The sequence below is a fragment of the Rhinopithecus roxellana genome, chromosome 14 (assembly GCF_007565055.1).
Source record: "Rhinopithecus roxellana isolate Shanxi Qingling chromosome 14, ASM756505v1, whole genome shotgun sequence".
Classification (NCBI taxonomy): Eukaryota; Metazoa; Chordata; class Mammalia; order Primates; family Cercopithecidae; genus Rhinopithecus; species Rhinopithecus roxellana.
In genome coordinates, this window is record NC_044562.1 from 106353895 (window position 1) to 106368353 (window position 14459).

The following is a 14459-nucleotide window of genomic DNA, read 5'->3' on the forward strand; positions in this document are numbered from 1 at the left end:
TGGGAGGCTGAGATGAGATGATCACTTGAACCCAGGAGGTCAAGGATGCAGTGAGCTATAATCACACCATTGCACTCTGGGCTGGGCAACAGAGTGAGACTGGTCTCTAAAAAAATAAAATAAAGTTTAAAAATCATCAGAGGATGAGCCCCCAATTCAAAAGTGCAGGAAAGCAATCATATGACATCCCAGCACACTTTTCACTGTGCATGTGGATGATAACCAATAACATGAATATAAAAGTAAAATCCTATCTTTGAAATTCAGTTACTAAGATACAATCACATGTGTACCTACAACACACCCCAATGATTTCCTGATCGCATCTAAAAAGATTCAGCACACCGGTCCTCTGAAAGGAAAATAGCTGCTTTAATATTCTAAGTTAAAAAGATAAGGATGTTTCTTTGTCTTCATTGCAATGAAAATGAATTCTATGAGAGGAAGGGAGAGGCAAGAACATTTGAAAATCTGATGAAAGCTATAATTGCCCTCTAAAAGCTCCTTGATTTTGCCGACTGTCCCTATTAAAGAAAACTATTCTAAATATCTGAAAATTTATGTGAATTATAACTGCCTGTATTGGGTTGTGATTCTTCCAGAATCAGAACCCAAGACAAGAATTTCAGTGCATGTAGTTTATCTGGTAGGTGGATATGGGAGATAGGCCAGGGAAGTCCATATGGGGTGCACTGAGTCACTTATCACAGTGAACAAATGGGTCTTACTTCCACTCGGCACTTCTGCCAGCCTACAAAGAACACACCTCAAAGATATCCCAACTAAGGGGTGAAGACACTTAGCTACTGACTGAGGGTTGCTCCTGGAGGGATAACCCACTGGCACTTCTTACCTGCCCCAACACAGGTAGGTGGCAGAGAAGTCTTCTGGCTAAAAATTCTAGAAGCTTGCAGTAGAAAGCTGTCAGGTCACTGCAAGTGCCACAGGATGTGGACAGAGCACAGACAGATCTGCTGCCAGGTTGTTCCTACTTACTGAGAACAATAAGAAAGTAAAAATGCCCTCCCTGAGATTAAAATGCAAACCGCTGTGTCTAAAATACTGGGCACCTACTCTATGCCACGCACTCTGCTGGGTGCTGAAGACAAAAAAAAAATAATAATGAAGACAGTTTCATGACTTTCAAAGTCCACAATTTAGTGAGGAGACAGCATATAGATATGTTATCAAAAATAATAAAACTCTAATAAAAAGATTTAAAGAGTGGCACCAGGGGTCCTTGGCATTTTAAATGGAAAGGTGAACTTCCTTAAGGCAGTTATAAAAGTATCTTACTTTTCTTCTAGTAGAAAGAGCAGAGATCTTACCCTGGTGACAATAAGAACAACAACAACAACAACAACAACAAAAACGCCGCACATTCTGCTAATTCATGATTTTCTTCAACCCATCAGAGAGCTGATATCTCAGTATAACCAATTAGCCTGAAATCTAAGGAAGCAAAGGCATCTCCAAGGTTGGGCTTGCTTACCTGGGACAGATGATGCTGGACACTAGTAAGAAAAACTGAGTTAAAAATGTTTAGCAAATTGCTAAGTGTTGAATGTGGGCAGGCAAGAGAATACAGAACCCCATAGGGCATCAGTCGGGCGGTGAATTCATACCCCTTGAGGGCTCTTCTACATGGACCTCCCCTGATGCTAATTTAAAAAAGATTGGCCAGAGTCCTGAGAAGGCCTCCCACTGAGTGCGGGCCTGGGGAGAGGAGCAGCAGCCAGTGTGGGAGAGGCAAGAAATCCTGCCTGCATCCTTCTCCCCTATCTCTACTATGGAACAGCCTTACACTGCTGAGGGAAAGGCAAAAAACCCAGTCTTCCTTAGGGCACTGGTGAAAAACCATTGCAAATGGGAAGCAGGAAGTAAATTTTCATTTTCGAAATGGATTATGGAAAACATTTTACGCACAAGCAGTTGTCAAATTATTCTTGCCTTCACTTAAAATCTCATGGTTTATTATTTTTTTTAAATTTTTATTGGGCTTAACTTTGACATTTTCAGTGTAATTCTGTGAATTCTCATCAATAACTGATTTCTGAGGCCCAGTGCTAGGAGTGGGCAGGGGTTCAATAATCAACATGGCCTAGATCCTTTGTTTCTAATAGCTTTGGTATTATAATATCTTAGAAGTGATATCGTAACAGCAAGTGAGCCTCAGGGATCCCAGAATGTCATTACTGATTACAGAAAGACTCTATTGTTTTCAGCTATGTGGTAGCTTCAAGTCAGCCAGAGTCTTGTACTTTCGGAGCTTCCCTCTGTCTTTGCTCAGTACTTTAGGGGCAGCAAACGTGTAAAAGGCAGATTATCTGTCCTCAAGTAGCTTCTGCTAAAACTTGTTCATGGTTATGAGGATGAAAGACGGAAAACAATTGTTCTGGTTATCTTTGCAGTTTTGCTTTGGGAATTAAAATGAAAAAAATACCCCGTAAACACAGAAATTGTATTATGTAATCCACATAATAAATATAATTCATTTAGTATCACCTTGCTTCGTAACCATTGGAAAATCAGAGTCCTCCCCTTTCCTTAGGTTTTTTAATGCTGACCTTACAAGCCACACAAATTTTACCTGATTTTAAAATTTCATAAGCTAGCTTCAAAGCAAAAAATAAGCTAAGATACAGTATGAGTTGCTTTAAATGGATATATATGTATTTTAGACTTTTATTTTAGGTTCAGGGGTACATGTGAAGGTTACATAGGTAAACTCCTATCACTGGGGTATGTTGTACATATTATTTCATCACCTAGGAATTAAGTCCCATATCCCATAGTTACCTTTTCTGCCCCCTCTCTGCTCTCACCCTCTAACCTCAAGTAGACCCAAGGGTTGTTTTCTTCTTTGTGTCCATGAGTTCTCATCATTTGGCTCCCACTTATAAGTGAGAACATATGGTATTTGTTTTCTAGTCCTGAGTTAGTTTCCTGAGAATAAGAGCCTCCAGCTCCATCCATGTTCTTGCAAAAGACTGGATCTTGTTATTTTTATGGCTGCATAGTATTCCACGGAGTGTATGTACCACATTTTCTTTATCTAGTCTGCCACTGATGGGCATTTAGGTTGATTCCATGTCTTTACTATTGTTAACAGTGCTGCAATGAACATTTGTGTGTGTGTGTATTTATAGTAGAATGATTTGTATTCCTCTGGGTATATACCCAGTAATGGGATTGCTGGGTCGAATGGTAGTTCTGCTTTCAGCTCTTTGAGGAATCACCATACTGCTTTCCACAATGGCTGAGGTAATTTACACTCTCACCAACAGTATGTAAGTGTTCCCTTTTTTCTGCAACCTCACCAGCATCTGTTATTTATTGACTTTTTAATAACAGACATTCTGACTGGTGTGAAATGGTATGTCATTGTGGTTTTTCGATTTGCATTTGTCTAATGATCAGTGATATTGAGCTTTTTTAAATATACTTGTTGACCACATGGATGTCCTCTTTTGAAAAGTGTCTGTTCATGTCCTTTGCCCACTTTCTACTGGAGTTGTTTTCCTCTTGTAAATTTAAGTTCCTTACAGATGCTGGATATTAGACCTTTGTCAGATGCACAGTTTGCAAATATCTTCTCCCATTCTGTAGGTTGTCTGTTTACTCTATTGTAAATGGATATATTTTAATATTTCATGCTTGTAACATTTAACATAAATCTATGCTACAGAGTCTGTAGTCTTTTTTTCACTGCTTTTAAAAAATTAGATGACTGGCCCTCCTCATAGGAAAAGCATAGGTTGTAATGAGTATGCAGATCTTTTCCTTTTCTCTATCTGACTCAATTTGGTTGAAAAGACATAAAAACTGATATGGTCAGCCTAAAGACAGTTTTTAATTCTACTTTTTAAAATTCATTTTGATTTTAAATTTTTAGAAACTAAAAATAAAACTGTGTTTATTGAGTACAGCACGATGTTGAAGTATACATACATGTGGAATGTTAAAACTAGCTTATTAACAAATGCATTACTTAACATAGCTATCATTTTTGTGGTGAGAACCCCTAACATCCACTCTCTGCATATTTCAAAAATATATTATCATTAATGATATTCACTATGCTGTGCAACAGATTCCTTGAACTCATTCTTTCTGTCTAACTAATTATATATTCCTTAACCAACATCTTCCTATTGATTCACTTTTAGTTCTGTGCTAAGCTTCCTAGATAGAACTTTATTGGTACAGAAAAAGAGCTGAAGAGGAATGCATTTCTACTCTATACCTTTCAGAAACCACTTGACAAGCTATGTTTAAATTCTGGCTATGAGTAGAATGAGACCAAATAATTTAGGCATGTTTAATTTTTCAATAATCAGAAGTGTTTAAATGCTATTGTTAAGTTTAATGGAGTAACTAAAAAAGGAATTACTTTCAATGACTAGTTCTTTTTTCTTTGAAATAATGCTTAGTTCAATAAATGGCATTTAATAGAAGAAATAAATTGTCCTGATTTTGTAACTATGAATAAGATTGGAGAAATATTAAAACAGGCATTCACTGATATTTAGTTGGATAATACTGCTTATGTCAAATCAACTAGAAGAGATGAATCTTACTTCCAGTATGTCTTCTCTCATGTGTGATGAGCCTCTGTTACTGCAGTGATGTGCACAATTTGAAATAAAGCACAATCCTTCGTGTCAGCACTTAAAGGCTTTTTTTGACAATAAGCAAAATGTTAGACATTTCAGTGTGAATAGATCTCATGATCCAGAAAATACGAGCAGACAATTTAATTGTTCTTGACTGTAAAAATTAAATCTGATACTAAATTTAATCCAGGAATCTATTCATGTAGGGTTTTTCCCCCATTTTAAACAAAAATTAAACTTGCATGCCTAAGCATCTACATTGATGAAACATGCAGGAAGAAAATTCATGCTATATGATTTACAACCTATCCTCCTTACTCCCTGATTTCTATTAATTCTATTCTTTGGCTTTCCTCACTCCATCCATTACCATGCTTAAGTCCTCTCTATCCTAAAACTTTTTCAACCAAAACCTTGTCTTGGGCCATCCTTCTCTCTCCTTCACCTCCAAGGCTCTGAGAGATTCCCCTGCCCGTGGTGGGTGCGTAGTGTTTGTTGAGGAGGAGCTTAGGTTGGTGGCTGGGCTGAAGGGGGCTGTGTTTGCAGCAAGCATGCTGTTTTTGAATTGGCATGGCCTAACAATACTCTCAGAAATTTTCACTCTCAATGGTTTTCACTAGTGCCTTAAGGAAGACTGAGGTTTTTTGCCTTTCTGTCCTCAGGCTGCTGCTCTCCTCCCCGGGCCCGCACTCAGTGGGAGGCCTTCTCAGGACTCTGGCCAATCTTTTTTAAATTAGCACCAGGGGAGGTCCATGTAGAAAAGCCCTCAACGGGTATGAATTCACCACCGGACTGATGCCCTATGGGGTTCTGTATTCTCTTGCCTGCCCACATTCAACACTTAGCAATTTGCTGACAATTTTTAGCTCAGTTCTTCCTACTAGTGTCCAGCATCACCTGTCCCAGGTAAGCAAGCCCAACCTTGGAGTTGCCTTTCCTTCCTTAGATTTCAGGCTAATTGGTTATACTGAGATATCAGCTCTCTGATGGGTTGAAGAAAATCACGAATTAGCAGAATGTGTGGTGTTTTTTGTTCTTGTTGTCATCAGAGTGAGCTCTTTGCTCATTCTTTCCTTCTACCAGAAAAAAAGTTAGATACTATTACAGTATCTATTTGAACTAGGTCTTGAAGGACTATGAAGATGTGAACCCAGAGTGGAGGGAGACAGAGAACAAGGAGTAGAGACTAGTCTTGCTGATGTGGAGGGTTCAGGAAGGAGAGTAATTAGGGTTTGACTGTAATGGGCCTTATATGGTAGGTCGTTAGAGAATCTGAATATGATCCTGCAGGGCAAACAATGGGGAGCCACTTAAGGTTAGAGGAGAAGGGGATAACTAAGGTTGTAAACAAATTATTTAATTATTCATTCACTCAAAGAAAGCACCTGTTGCTTACTATATGTTAGGAATACTGCTCCACGAGAGAAATACAGTGATGGCTATGACACAGTTCTAACCTGCTGAGAGCTCACAACATGGCCAGGAAACAGACACAGAAACTATTCACAATGTGACAAGTGTTCAAAGCAGAGTTATGTGCAGAGTGATGACAAGCACAGGTGGGAAGGTTGAAATCTGGAGTGTGGCAGAGCAAAGAGCCAGGGAAAGCCTCATTAAAGAGGGGTCATTGAGTTAGACCCCGAAGAAGAAAAACAAGGGCTCACCAGGTAGAGAAGGACATAATAAGTAATCACAGAAAAACCTTCAGGAAATACACGACTTATTGGGAGGATCATTATTTCTGTGAGAGTAAATAATGCTGAGGTTATATCATTCAAATACAGAAAAAGGATCAAATCCTTAAAAGCACCATATTAAAAATGAATGTTATTGTATAGCTGTATTTTAGGACTGATTACAGTCAACACTTACCTTCTCAGCTAGGATTTTGGAAGACTGAAGTAATGATAATAAAAATATTAAAATGAATGTAAAATTAATACCGAACAGAGTATAAAGCTAGTTAAGTAATCTGATGGTGTTTTAAACTATGAAAATAAACAGATTTGACCTTCAAGGTAGAAAAGACATTAATAAAAACTAACCAAAGTATCAATCATGAAGACTTTATTTAGCCAGATGCAATTTCAACATATTTCTCTGGCAGAGGTATATACAACCGTCACATAAAAAGCATGGTGGGAAGGAGGGGATAAGAAAATCACTTTAGAAAATGTCCTTTCTGGCCGGGTGTGGTGGTTCATGCCTGTAATCCCAGCACTTTGGGAGGCCAAGGCAGGCAGATCACCTGAGGTCGGGAGTTCGAGACCAGCCTGGCCAGCGTGGCGAAACTCCATCTCTACTAAAAACACAAAAATTAGCTGGGCATGGTGGTGTGTGCCTGTAATCCCAGCTACTCGAGAGGCTGAGACAGGAGAATAGCTTGAACCCAGGAGGTGGAGGTTGCAGTGAGCCGAGATCACCCCACTGCCCTCCAGCCTGGGCAACAGAGCAAGACTCCATCACAAAAAAAAAAAAAAAAAAAAAAAAAATGTATTTTCTGGCTAGGCATGGTGGCTCATGCCTGTAATCCCAGTACTTTCGGAAGCTGGGGCAGGAGGATTGCTTGTGGCCAGGAGTTCGAGACCAGTCTGGGCAACATGGCCAGACCTCACCTCTACAATAAACAAAAACAAAAAAAATCAGTCGGGCATGGTAGCATGTGCCTGTAGGGCCGGGTAGTCAGAAGGCTGAGGCGAGTGGGTCCCTTGAGCCCAGGAATTTGAGGCTGCAGTGAGTTATAAAAGTACCACCACTGCACTCCAGCCTGGGTGACAGAGTGAGACCCTGTCTCGAAGAATAAGAAAAGAAAATGTCTAATTTCTTTTCTTCTAGGAATGAAACAATCCTCACCTTTTAAAGTATCACATATGCTTATTGGCTTCAACCTAATGACTGGATTAATTCCAATCACATAGGAAAATACTGTCTTCATTTTACATCCTCACCTTGCCTGTTAGCATGGTGCACTATCAACATTTTTTTGTAAGAATATTACCTATGATCATATACAGGTGAAATTCTGAAAGAGTCAACATTAATGATTACATTTTAAAATACAATACTGTTACAGAAAATGAAATGTGCCTGCTATCTAAAACAAAATAAAATATAACAAAACCAAACAAATCCTGAAGCCAAGTTACAAAGCAACTTCACAAATTCTACTTAAAATCAATGGGGTTTTGCTAAAAAATAAGGTAAACTTGTGGGAAGTACTACTTATAAAACAGTAACAAAAGATAAAAGACTTGATTTTATAGACAAGTTTTTGTAATTTACCAAGCTATAAATCTAACTTATAAAATTCTTTATTTTAATTTACCAACACATTGATAAAGATGGCTGGATTACTGAGGTCTCACATAATTCAGTGTATAATTTAGAAAGAAAGCTTTAAAAATTATGATTCGGGCTGGGCACGGTGGCTCAGGCCTGTAATCCCAGCACTCTGGGAGGCCAAAGTGGGCAGATCACGAGGTCAGGAGATCGAGACCATCCTGGCTAACATGGTGAAACCCCGTCTCTACTAAAAATACAAAAAATTAGCCGGGCATGGTGGCGGGCGCCTGTAGTCCCAGCTACTCGGGAGGCTGAGGCAGGAGAATGGCCTGAACCCGGGAGGTGGAGCTTGCAGTGAGCCGAGATCGCGCCACTGCACTCCAGCCTGGGTGACAAAGTGAGACTCCATCTCACAAAAAATAAAATAAATAAATAAATAAAAATAAAAATTATGATTCAATGCAGCAATTGCATTTCTGGGCGTTCCCCCAGAGAAAAGTATACTTATGCTAAACTGTACATACATATTCATAGTAACTCTATTTGTAGTAGCTGTAAGTTAGAAACAGCAGGTGAATGGTTAAGCAAACTGTGGTACATCCATATTATGGAATATTACTTGGCTATAAAACAGAACAGACTACCCATACATGCAGGAACCTGGAATAATCTCCAAAGAATTATGCAGAATGGGAAAAAATATCCAAAATTACATACTTTATCAACGTATTTATATGTTTTTTTTTTTTTTTGGAGCTAGAGTTTCACTCTATTGGCCAGGCTGGAGTGCAGTGGCACTACCATAACTCCTTGCAGCCTCAACCTCCTGGGTTCAAGCAATCCTTCTACCTCAGCTTCCCAATTATCTGAGACTACAGGCACCTGCCACCACACGCAGCTAATTTTTAAAATTTTTTTTAGAGACAGGGTCTGCCTATGTTGCCCAGGCTGGTCTTGAACTCTTGGCCTCAAGCAATCTTCATATCTTAGCCTCTCACAGTGCTCAGATAATAGGAGTGAGCCACCGTGGCCACAGTTTTTTTTTTTGGAGACAGGGTCTCACTCTTTCACCCAGGATGGAGTGCAGTGGTGAGATCATGGCTCACTGCAGTCTTGCCCTCCCAGGCTCAAGCCATCCTCCCACCTCAGCCTCCTCAGTAGCTGTAACTACAGGTGTATGCCACTAGCATTCTTAAAATGACAAAACTATAGATGTGATGAACAACGAATGGTTGCCAGAGACTTAGGAGTGGATGAGGGTAGGCGAGATGAGCTTTGTGGTGATGGAAATGTTCTGTATCTTGATATTATCAATGTTAATATCCTGGTTGTGACATTGTATTACAGTTTTGCAAGATGTTACCATTGGAGAAAAACGATAAAAAGGGTACACAGGATCTTTCTTTCTGTGAATTTTATTACAGTAATTATATGAGGTTGGGAGAGGGACAACCAAAATGTATAAGAACATTTCTATCTACTATATTAAGACCAAACAAAGGTTTACTTACTATACCAACTAGGTCAAAACAAGCTACAAAATTTCGTTTTGTTACTCTTAACATTTATGTAATTTTATAGTACCAATAATACCCTTAGCATTTTTGTAACATTTCCCCTTTGAAAAACTTCATGTGCTTTAAATTATATCTACTTCTGTCTTCAACTCTTCAGCTGACTATACAAAGATATTACTGATCCACAAAAGGTATGGATACAGAAAGTTTGCTCAACATCACACTTTCAAAGCTTAGTTTAGTCTTGGTGCTTGATGGGTGCCTAGTAATAGTATGATAAAGAGCATTATGAAAACTCATCTCACTGTGGTTATAATCCAGGCAATTAAGGTTAAAATGAACATGAACCAATCTGTTTATAATCTTCTAATTTAATTTCTTTTCTTTCTTTTTTTTGAAATGGAGTTTCGCTCTGTCACCCAGGCTGGAGTGCAGTGGTGTAATCTCTGCACACTGCAACCTCTGCCCCATGGGTTCATGTGATTCTTTTACCTCAGCCTCCCACGTAGCTGGGACCACAGGCGCCTGCCAATTTTTTTTTTTCTTTTTTGTATTTTTAGTAGAGACAGGGTTTCACCATGTTGTCCAGGCTGGTCTTGAACTCCTAATCTCAAGTGATCCACCTGCCTCAGCCTCCCAAAGTGCTGGGATTACAGCTTGAGCCACTGCACCCGGCCATTAATTTCTTTACTAAAGAATTTGGTATAATTAATTATTTATCTAGCAAGTTTTATTACAAAAACATTTTTTTAAAAAGTCTAAATAGTTTTTTCCTTTGAAACATGCAGGATAAATGGTATTAGGGTCTCAGACCAGTTTACAAAAGGACAGAGGATAAGTATTAGGCACAGACAGACAAGATTATCGAAAAGTAGTAGGTGAGGGCGTTCAAAAGTAGAAGTCAAACTCATTCATTCACTTAAGGTATGGAGAACCGATGAAGGTTGAGATTAAGTCACGCAGAAAGATAAAGTCCCTGCTGTTGAGTAGCTTAGAGCAGGACTATGTTCCCATGGAACTGATATACTCTAGTTACACTATAGGATGGGAGATTTACGGATTAATGTTGCTTCTATGAAAAATTATATTCACAGTTCTAAACCATATTTTGGAAGATTGACACTTGCCAATATACTATCCAAAGATTTCAGACTGACACTTATTTTTCATCTGTTAACAGTCCGAATTAGACCTTTAACATCTGAGTTGTTTATCACAAGTCTCAGACTAATAGCATTAATAGTTCTTGTGAAGTCCAGTTCGATTTTCTGATTCCTTATTCAGTGCCTTTTTAAAACAGACTTACTGCTTATGTAGTCACTGACAAACTGACAGTAAGTGAAAAATTCTCATCAGTGCATCATTCTGAGATTCAAGGTAGAGTCAGCGAGACCATTTATTCTAGCATATGTCACAAGAGATTTTAAAACATTCTGTTTATTCCTAACAATGGGAGGGAATATTTTCAACAGTAAGTTTGGGCTTATAAAGGCACACAAACATAGAGAATATAAGAAAAGCAAAAAACACAGTAAACCAAAATACTGCTGTATGAAAAATAAAAATAAGAACTTAACAAAATGACAGATCTTAAGGCATAAATTATGATTTCTCATAAATAATGTATTGTCATTATGATTAATTATTTCACATAGGCTATATGGTAAAGTGTTTCAAGAGATACAGCCACAATAATCAAGTTCATAATTAAAATTTGTTTTGAAATCACTATTTATCTTTGGTGCAGACTTATCCCAAAGAAAGCTAATGAGAGTGGTTAATGCACATCTCCAGAATCAGGTAATTTATCATGTAATACACAACTAAGCAAGTAGAAGTATGAGCTAAAACCTGGTTATTTTATAGCTCATCCTTAATACTTATGAAACAATTTTACATGTTTATTTATATACCAACATTTCTAGGACAATCTTCTCTACCTTATGTGTCTTATCTTTCCTAACCAGATTGAAAAATGTATCATGGATTCCTTAAAGACTGAGACTCCCATTACTGAATCTAACACAGACAGTAAGTATCCCTGGAGGAAGTCATCTTTTTTGGCCATAAGACCTATCAGAGTCTGATATGGAGCAGGGGACTAAAAAATGTTGGTTAAAAGGAACTAAAATGAATCATTTCAAATAAGTAGTATGGTTTTAAATAAGTATGCAAAATGAAACACAATACCTCACACACAGTAGGACTCCAACAAATATCTAAAGTAATAATTGTCTACAGTTCCCTCACTTGCACCCCTAGTGGTATACAGGAATAAAGTTACCTTTAACTCATCAAACAGTCCCTGTTTCCCACTCAACCCAGGGTATAGGTATCAGAACACATGATCCATTTTACTGCAAAGTGGTAAATAATGGTTTGTTTTACATGAGTGTTTACAATTCTCATGAAGGTATGGGAACAACAGCCAGTTCTTCAAGGGTTTACTTTGATCGTGACATTGACAATTCATTTAATACTGCATACAATAGTAGTATAATTAATGCTTCCCTTTGCAAATAATGTCCTTATTGCATTAGCAAAGGGGAAGAGCTAACCTCAATACTTTTTAAAAATTGTTTTATAGATTTATACATACTAGAGTTCTGTAGGGACTTTTTTTCCTCCACAAAGGAAGAGAACAGGGTCTGGAAGAAACTTTCATCACTGAATTTTTAAATTACTTTTTACAGAAGAGCACAAATCCAAGTAAAAAATTATCCTCATGAAATGTGCCACAATTTCTGAACACTGGTAGATTGTCTATTTGTAATAATTAGAGTTGAATGAAAAGTACCTATATTCTATGAGATACGGATTAGTGAGTTCCCTATGAACCTGAAGTATTCATACAAAATGTGTTCAGAGGACCGACTCTGTGTCAGTTGTTTAACTTCTCTGAGGACAAATCAAACCATCTGAGCAAGTAAGAAGTGGGTCATTCTCACTGTAACAAGACTAGTCCCTTCTAATCACCATCCTAAATCCCCTTTCTTGTTTCTATCCAACTTCTAGAAAATGTAGTCTCAATCAGAGGTGAAGTCTCCAGTGTGCACAGTGGACTGGTTGTAGATAAATGAGTCCCAGAAGGCAGGGCTGTGACAAACTGCAGATGTGCAGCTCCATAAAGGCTCACTGCTCAGCTTCTGCCGGGAGGAGCCCCAAGGATCCTCACTCCTGGAGCACTTCACACCACTATCACACAAGACACGGAGCCACTGACTCAGCCACAAAGGGGTCACAGGTTTGTCTGGCTGCGACACTTATATTTTCAGGAGCTGAGAATTTCAAGTATACAACTTCAATTTTCTCTCCTTATCCCAAAGGGTAAATTGTCATAAATCCTTGGGAAGACAGTACATTCTTGCTGAGGAAAAAATGTAACGGCTTGATGTTCTAAGAGTTGCGAAATGTAAGTACTAGAAGGACTCTAGAGAGCATCTGGACCAGTTCCCTCATTTTATAGACAAGAAAACTAAAGCCCACAAGAGTTAAATGACTTGCTCATGGGACACACACCTGCACAGTGGCAAAGCCAGGACTAGAACTAGAGCCTCTTGATATCTGTTTAACCACTGTCTGTTGATTTATATCATGTATCTTCCAAACCTCCTTCCTTTTTTCTAGCCTTTCTTGATTTGGGAGTCTCCTGCTGATTTCAGATATCCATTTATTTATTTTTTCAACTGTGATCACTTTCAGACAGAAAAGCCAGCTTAAAGAGTTAACTTACAAGTTGCATTTGGGCAAATGGCGTTAAATGATCAACAGTTTCTAACGCTTTATTCATGTACTGACTAGCAAAGACATTTTATAAAATGACTACTAACCTGGGATTACAAATGCAATAATTGTATACATTCTCCTATACTTCTTGGCTAGTGGTGGTTAATGCCTCTCCAAGTATTACCTACCACAAGAAGCTACAACTTCCTTACTTAAAAAGGCCCTTAATTACTGTGCTGGATTCTCTTTCTTACAGACAATGTCCTATAAACTATCAAGCTCATAATGGTTCTCTTCAGCAGTTTATTTCTTCCCTGAAATATCCTGTTGAAATCCATAATCATTTTGACAAAACCCACACAGAAAGCAAGCCAATAATTTCCCTGGCATTTGGTAAATGCGGCAGAAACCATCATAAAGCACCACAATGTAAAAATAATGATTTAAATGTATTAAGTGCTGGCTCTGAGCCAGTTCCTGTTGTAAGCACTTTACATGTATTAATTCATTTAATCTCCACAAAAACCATATGAAGTGGGTACTTTCATCACTCCATCCTACAGATGAGCAAAACGAGGAACATAGAGTTTATACAATCTGCCAGGTTACACAGCTAGCAAGTTGCAGTGCCAGAATTGGACCCCGACAGTAAGGTTGCTAACCATGACACCTCACTACCTTAATGACACTTCATGAGCCTCACTGAATGTGAAGGTGAAATCTCAAGCACTCTCCCTGGCCAAAACTACCATATGTAATCTTGGACTAGGGTAGAGGTAGCAAGACTTTGAAAACATGTGCTTCATCCCTTCCCCTCACTTCCCAAAATGATATTGTTTTAAAATAAAACAAAACAATTAAAAATGAACGTGAAGAAGGGTCAAAGTCTCAAAAGAGAAAATTCAACTTCCTTGCTGCCATGAATTGAGATACAAGAGGGAACAGCATATTCAAGCTTGGAAAAGTTTTTTTTCTTTCTTTCTTAAGAAAAATTTTTAAAAACCACCGTGAACTTCAGGAATCTTGAGCTAAAAATGTAACTTAGATCAATATAATCCAAACTGTATTTTTAAAAGGAGGAAACTATTATCCAAACGTTAAATGGTTTGTCAAGGTAATAAGGTTTAATGGCAGATCTCCTAATTTCTGATTTGGGATACTTTTTACCTCCCTCATGCTTGCAATTAAAACACAGCTTGCAATGGGACAAAACTTCACATACCACCTAGCCAGTGTTTCAAAAGTCTATTTGTAAACCGATTGTGGGTTTCTATGAAAAACTGCATTCCAAGTTTCCAGCCAGGCCCCAAAAGTCTGC

At 38.3% G+C, this 14459-nt stretch overlaps 1 protein-coding gene across 9 annotated transcripts in view; it reads right to left on the minus strand.

Moving 5' to 3' along the window:
* Nucleotides 1-14459, minus strand: part of PKP4 (plakophilin 4) — a 228895-nt gene that overhangs the window by 209327 nt on the left and 5109 nt on the right. The window lies entirely within an intron of this gene.